The sequence below is a fragment of the Elephantulus edwardii genome, unplaced genomic scaffold (genome assembly GCF_000299155.1).
Source record: "Elephantulus edwardii isolate Elephantulus edwardi_28Jun2011 unplaced genomic scaffold, EleEdw1.0 scaffold00102, whole genome shotgun sequence".
Lineage (NCBI taxonomy): Eukaryota > Metazoa > Chordata > Mammalia > Macroscelidea > Macroscelididae > Elephantulus > Elephantulus edwardii.
Window position 1 is genome coordinate 9,615,507 of NW_006399852.1, and position 7,034 is coordinate 9,622,540.

General features: G+C 41.0%; 1 protein-coding gene across 1 annotated transcript in view; it reads right to left on the reverse strand.

Moving 5' to 3' along the window:
* PHACTR2 (phosphatase and actin regulator 2) overlaps positions 1 to 7,034 on the reverse strand; it is a 270,673-nt gene that overhangs the window by 167,313 nt on the left and 96,326 nt on the right. The window lies entirely within an intron of this gene.

Below are 7,034 nucleotides of genomic sequence, written 5' to 3' on the forward strand. Positions count from 1 at the left end.
GATCCTGCCCAGCGGATGCCTGTCATTCCTCTATGCAGATTAGCTGGGGTCAGGGGTCACGGGGAGGCGGGAGGGGAGCGGGCCCGGCTGGTCCAGCGGCCGCGGCGGGGCGCGGGGACCGCACCCCCGCTGGGTGGCAGAGAGTTCAGGCCGCTTCCCTGTGGCTGAAAAAGGTCAATGCCAAATGAGCCTTGGGGGCTCAAAGAAAAGGAATTGAACTACTTAGTCACGGTACTTAATTTAAGAAAATGTGTTTCTTTAAAGTAAGCCCTTCCCTCGAGTGCTGTGCTCAGGCTGGTGGCATCTTCCCTGGTCTGTTTTGGGGTGCGTTTTCGTTGTCTTTTGAAAACGATCTTCCTCAGGAAAAAAGACCCATCCAAACCACCCTAGGCGGCTTCAGCCAAGTTGTATAGCACATCTGACATCTGATGGATCCTGGTGACAAGGAGTTCACCTTGCCCTCCCACCGAAAACTGGGATGCTCATCCGGCCTGCAATCCACCAGGGCACTGTGTGGACTGTGGACATGTAAGGTGCTTAAAATACACAAAAGGAATAAACAAGGACAACAGGCATTTATGTCAGAAGCTAACATCTCTTGAAACTTGGAATCCGACTATTTATTGTAGAGTCCCTTGTAGCATAAAGTGTTAAGGCATCTACTATGGATCTAAAGGGCTTAAGTTCAAAGCCGCACGGAAGCACCTCATGAAAAAAAGGTCCATAACTTTACTATTAACAAACACATATACTCATTGTCATCAAGTCAGAAATGCCTCCTGGCTGATCCTCTAACTGGATTTTCAGAGGCTAGACACTGCACTGGAGAAGACAGCTCTTCTTTGTCCTGATGAGCTGTGGGTGGATTTGAACTCCCGGAGAGGAACAGCCTTTGGGTAAGCAGTATAGCTCCCTATGACTAGGCCAAGAGATTCCCTATCAAAAAACTAAAGGAACTCAACACTACCCTGACACACAGGGTCACCATGTGCTAGAATCCATTCAACCACTAGTATTATTCTTTTTATTTCATTTTAAGCCAACTGCCCGCCCGATTCTGATTCATGATGATTTTCCACCAATTTCCAAGCTGTAAATCTTAAGAGGAGTAGACAACTTCATCTCTTCCTTCTTGCACCTGGTAGAGTTAGGCTGTGGGCCCAACACTTAACCATACCACCTGCAATATTCTGTTAAATCTCAATCTCTTAAGTATGAACTTAGATAAATTATCTTCACTTACAGTTGATGATTGTCTGGTGTGTCCTATAAATGCAATGTTGTTGTTGTTGTTGATTGTCTTTGAATTGAGCATGACTCATAGCAACCCTATCAACAAGGACCTGAAGCCTTTCTATAACTATCAACATTTATCAAAGTTCATAGAGTTCCGGAGGCATGTTGTTTAGGAAGTGGGTGCCACTTCTGCAATACAGACACACATAAAGGACTTTACACTAGATGTTATGTGCATGCAGTTCAGTTGACTGGGACTTCTAAAGACCCTAATATTTACATACATATGTCCACTTTTAAAATTCCCTAAGCTGCGTACTATGATTTGTGGTATTTCTATAGATTTTGTGTTTAAAAGTTTTGCCGAAGCATTAGGTAAATTGTTGTGTTATTGATTGCCGTCAAGTAGAACACGACACATAGCGACCCGATAAACAAAAGGCCTGAAGCCTTTCTATATCATCATTTATCTAAATTCATCGAGTTTCCGGAGGCATGTTGTTTAGGAAGTGGATGCCACTCCTGCTTCCAATTAGGTAAATTAGCACCCTTTTATTATCACAGGCATTTAATCCTAAACTATGAAAAAAAACTATATAGTAGATATGCTATTACCTCAAACATAAAATCATTTTTATTTTAAAGTTTATATTGTTAAGATGCTAAAAATCTTGTTTCACTATTTGAAAGACACATGCCCATTTCAACATGGTGAGTTGCCTGATTTTCCCCACAGCTTTTGCTTTAAGGAAGGAATCGCTGCGTGGTGTTGAGCTGATGACTAATCGGAAAGCTGTCACTCATCAGTGCCTCAGAAGAAAGGCCTGAAGATCTACTTGCATTAGAGTTGGTGTTGGTGTTGTATGCCAGTGAATTGATACCAACACATAAAGATCTCCAGGTGACAGCTGTTGAAACCCATATGGGACACAGTTCTCGGGCACATACAGAGTGTGGTGAATCAGAATCAACGCCACAACAACCCTTTTTAAAACATTTTCCTGGGTAGTACAAATACCTGATCCATTTGGCATGTTAACCTAATCGTTGTAGGTTTGAGTCCACTCAGAAGCACCTTGGAAGAAAGACCTGGTTCTCAACTTCCCCCCCCCCCAAAATAAAAAATCCCTTGAAAATCTACGGGAGTCATGGGGTCATCATGATTCAGAAGTGACTCAACAACAGCTAGATTTCGGATTTTTTTAATAAAGTTAAAAAATGTTTTGGGAACACATTCCACACTGGGACATTCAGCAGTGAAAACAAATAGAATGGCAGGGCCCTCCATGTCTGTTTTAAGTTATCTTAAAAAAACAAACAAACAAAAAAAAAAAAAAACACCAAACCAAACCATCAACAAAACCAAACAACAGCAACAATAAAATGATTCATGCTCTTTCAACGTAACAGTTGTAGGGAGAAACCACTTACAGTTGTCCCTCAAGTTTTGCGTGTTAAAAATGTTAGCCTGATGATGATTACTTTTGTTCATTCAGAAAAATTAAATGTCGCAGTGTAATCTTACCTTTGTCATCATTACTTCTCTCCCTTTTGCAATAATAGTCTTTCTTTTAATTCCTTCTACAAATTGTTCTTTCCAACACCAAGGGTGTACTCTACAGCTCTAGCTTTCAAGATTTAGTTCATTTGTCTCCATGTATCTTACTGAAAACATTTTCTAGTTAATTTGCTCTTAGCTTCATCCAGGATACTTATAATCCCCTGATCAGATTACATACGTTTCTCTGAAATGTCTCCAGCTCCATTACATTATCCTTGAAGCATGTCAACTAAATTCCACAAAGTATATACCTAACCTTCGTTACAAGGGTGGGACAGGTACTCTATTTTGTTTACAGAGCTTCTGATGGGGGTTGGCATTACAGAAGATTTTGAGAGAAAAGGTAACATACCTTGCCACATTGCTTCTGGGTCATAACGTATGGGCTCAAGTTTATTATTTAACAAGAGTATTTTAAGGTTATTTCCCCCAAAACTGTCTTGCTCTTGCCTTATTAGTTAGTGTTTGCCTGACTTATTTTTATCCAATGCAGACTTTTGCAATGAGTTTTCGATGCTAATGCCACAGATACGTGGCATCTAGAAATGTCTAAGCCGTCTGAAGAATGGGGATATTTATAAAAACGCTGCACAAGACTAACTTCAATATTGAACTGTGAGGAAGCCATTTGCATTTGCCCTAGCCTTTGTTTTGTATAAGGAGCCCTGATGGTATAATGGGATACTTGTTGGGCTGCCAGCCTAAAGATCAGTGGTTCAAATCCACTCCAAGGGAGAAAGATGAACAGCCTCCTTCCATAAGGATTTAAAGCTTTAAAATCATGATGGAGATGGAGGGTACTGATTTGTCAGAAGAGCAGTTGGGTTGGGTTTGGTTTTTGGTGGTTAGGGCTAAGTGTTGGGCTGATAACTGATAATTCAGCATTTCAAATCCAACAGCTGCTCCATGGGAGAAAAACGAGGCTGTCTCCACTCACTAAAATGTGTGACCTGGACATCCACAGGAAGGCCGCCATAAGTCAGAATCGACTCGAAGGCAGCAGGATTGGGTGGGAATTTTTGGTGTTTTTTTCTGTATTTCTACGTCAATCTCTGACCCAGTGATAAGCTGGTAATCAACCCGTTCTAGGGGTAGGGGAAGATGGGAGGACTGATTTGTAGTGTTTGCTAATTTCCATGATATAATGTCCCTTCCAACTATTAATCAGCTAGCAAAATGGATTCCCAGGGGCTTGCAGGATTCCTGCAGATTTGAAAATGGGCCCGAGAGCCTGCTGGGAGGGAGGAGCTGCCTTCCCACACCATCACTTTTATCTCATAGAAGTTGTCATCAAACTTGACCATGACTGACTTTGAGGAATAAGTTCTATTAAACCTTTCTAAAAATACAGATTTGATGGTATCTAGTGATTTTTCCACTTAACACTCCAAATATTTCTCCAGCCCTGAAAGAAAAAACTTCTGTGATTTATTCATTTACTTCCAGAAAGAAATTAGGTTGAATGGATTAGGTGGACAGGATTTCCCCTTCCAGAAGGCAGTAGGATGCCCTCTTTGACAAAGCAGCCAATCTTCCTTTCCCCAGTATAGCCTTCACCACGCTGTCTAATTGTGGAATTATTAAGCTCATTCATCTAAGGCAGGCTTGTGTCATCTGCATAACACAGACTGTTGATGAGTCTTCATCGAATCCCGATGCCAAATGTCTCCTCATACAGCCCAGCCTCCTGGATAATCTGTTCTGCATGTAGATTGAAAAGGTATGGAGATAGGACACATCCCTGGCATACGCCCTTCCCAATTCTGAACCATGCAGTGTTTCCTTGCTCTGTTCTGAGGACTACCTCTTGGTTCAAAGTATAGGTTTCTCATTAGCACGATCAAGTGTTCTGGGATTCTCATTCTTCTCAGAGTCAGCCACAATTTGTTATGATCCACACAGGCAAACACCTTTGCATAATCAATGAAACAAAGATAGACATTCCTCTGGTACTCCCTGCTTTCAGCCAAGATCCATCTAACATTAGCTACAATATCCCTAGTACCACGACTCCTTCTCAACACTGCTGCCTGAAACTGAGGAGGACCTGAAGCGCTTGCTGCAGAAGGTCAAGGACTGAAGCCTTCAATATGGATTGAGGCTCAATATCAAGAAAACAAAGATTCTCACCACTGGGCCAATTGTCAGCATCAGGATGGATGGTGAAGAGATTGAAATTGTTAACAGTTTTAGTTTGCTTGGCTCCACAGTCAACACTCTTGGCACCAGAATCCAGGAAATTAAAAGACATATTGCAATGAGAAAGTCTGCTATTAGGGACCTCTCCAAAGTACTGAAGAGCAATGGTGTCACTCTGGAGACTAAGGTGCGTCTGATACAGGCCATGGTCTTTGCAATCACTTGCTATGCATCAGAGAGCTGGACAATGACTAGGGATGATATAAGGAGAATTGATGACTTTGAGCTTTGGTGTTCTAGAAGAGTATTGAATATACCATGGACTGCTATGAAAATGAACAGATTAATCCAAGAGAGGGTTAAAGCAGGCTGTTCCTTGGAGGCAAGAATTCTGAAGCTTTGTCTGACATACTCTGGACATGGAGCAAGAAGGGACCATTCTTGGAGAAGGAAGTCATGCTTAGGACAGCACAGGAGAGGAAGACCCTCTATGAGGTGGATTGATTCAATGACTGGGGTAATTGGGGTAGGTGTGTCGGAGACAATGAGATAGGCGTTTATAAGGAAGGAGATGAATTAAAAATGAACAATTTGCCAGACAGAACTTTTAACAAGAACTCTGACTGCCTGGTGGTAAGAAATTGCGCTACAATCCCAAAGGTGGTTCGAAGCCACAGACTGCTCCTGTGGAAAAAGATGGGCAATCTTTCATGTGATTTACTGCCTCTGACAACTTGCTGGAGGGTCAGCTTTGGGTTGGTTCTCAACTAGAAGGAATACAACAACGACAGCAATATCAGTTATGGGATGAATTAAAAAATGAACACTTTTCCAAACAGAACTTACAAAAGTTACTGGTTTGTTTTCTGGACCCAAAGGTCAGAAGAAATAACTAAAAATTGACAAGTGAAATAAACAAACCAACCAACAAACTTATTTTAGGATATCTTTGTCGATCAGATTCCTTTTAAAAGGAGACAATTGTCTTTCTCCCTCTCTGAGGTGCTCAAGTTAGTTTAAGCTAGAAGATTTTTTGCTTTTTGACCATCTGTTAGGCAAAAGTACATACAATTCAGAAAATAAAAACTGTTATGCAGATATTTTAGAGGTAATCAGTACCATTTTACTAATTAATATCTGCCCTTTGCCCCTTTAAATTTGTATTACTTTAAAATTTAGCAACAGTCTGTAGGGGAAAATCTTGTGAGAGGCAGCTTATTCAGAAAAATATAACTACTATAAGAAAACTGAAAAGTTTTCATGGATCTTATAATTTCCATTCAAATGCCGTATGTTGTTGTTGTTATGTGCCGTCGAGTCGCTTACGACTCATAGTGACCCTATGTACAAGAGCCCTAAACTCTGCTCTGTCCTGTGCCAATTGCACAAATGCTGTATATGTAACTATAATTTTGTGTGTAAATGTGCATATGTAATTTTTTAAGGCAAAACTAGGCTTTCTTTTTAAAAACTTGACTGTCAAACAACTGTAACTTCATGCTTACTAAAACACACCTTCTACTAGGACAAGTCAGAGAGATGGTAGTTTTAACATGAGGATAAAAGTTAAGGAGAGCTTTTAAAAAATGACAACTCTGGACGTTCTAGTTAAAGTAAGCATCCGTGGCCAAGAGAACCACATTCCACAAGTATCAGAACAGGAAGCAAACCTGTATGGCAGGCTTCTCTTTCCTATTGTTCTGATATTTTTATATGATTTGTTTCCTGGGTTTTCCTTCTGCTTGCTTAAGCTGAAAGGATTATAGCAAAATACCTTGCCTCTGCCTCACCCCTCCTGAGTATCTGCAGAGGGTGTGGCAGGTCTCCTCACGTGTGCTTACTTAGTGACTGAGTGGGGCTGTTGGAAGATTTGCTTTGGAAAACAAAGCCCTCAAAAGGCAGTGCTGGAATTTCCTAGTAAAAAAAAAAAAGTTCCCTCCGCCCAGGAGGAAAAAATGTCTGTAAATTGCTGTACTATATTTCATACATAAAACAAATTATTCATCCACAGTAATTTATTACCTCTGAGTTTTTGATTCATGTTGTTGTTGCTGTGTGCCGTCGAGTTGTTTGTGACTCATAGCGACCCTATGTACAA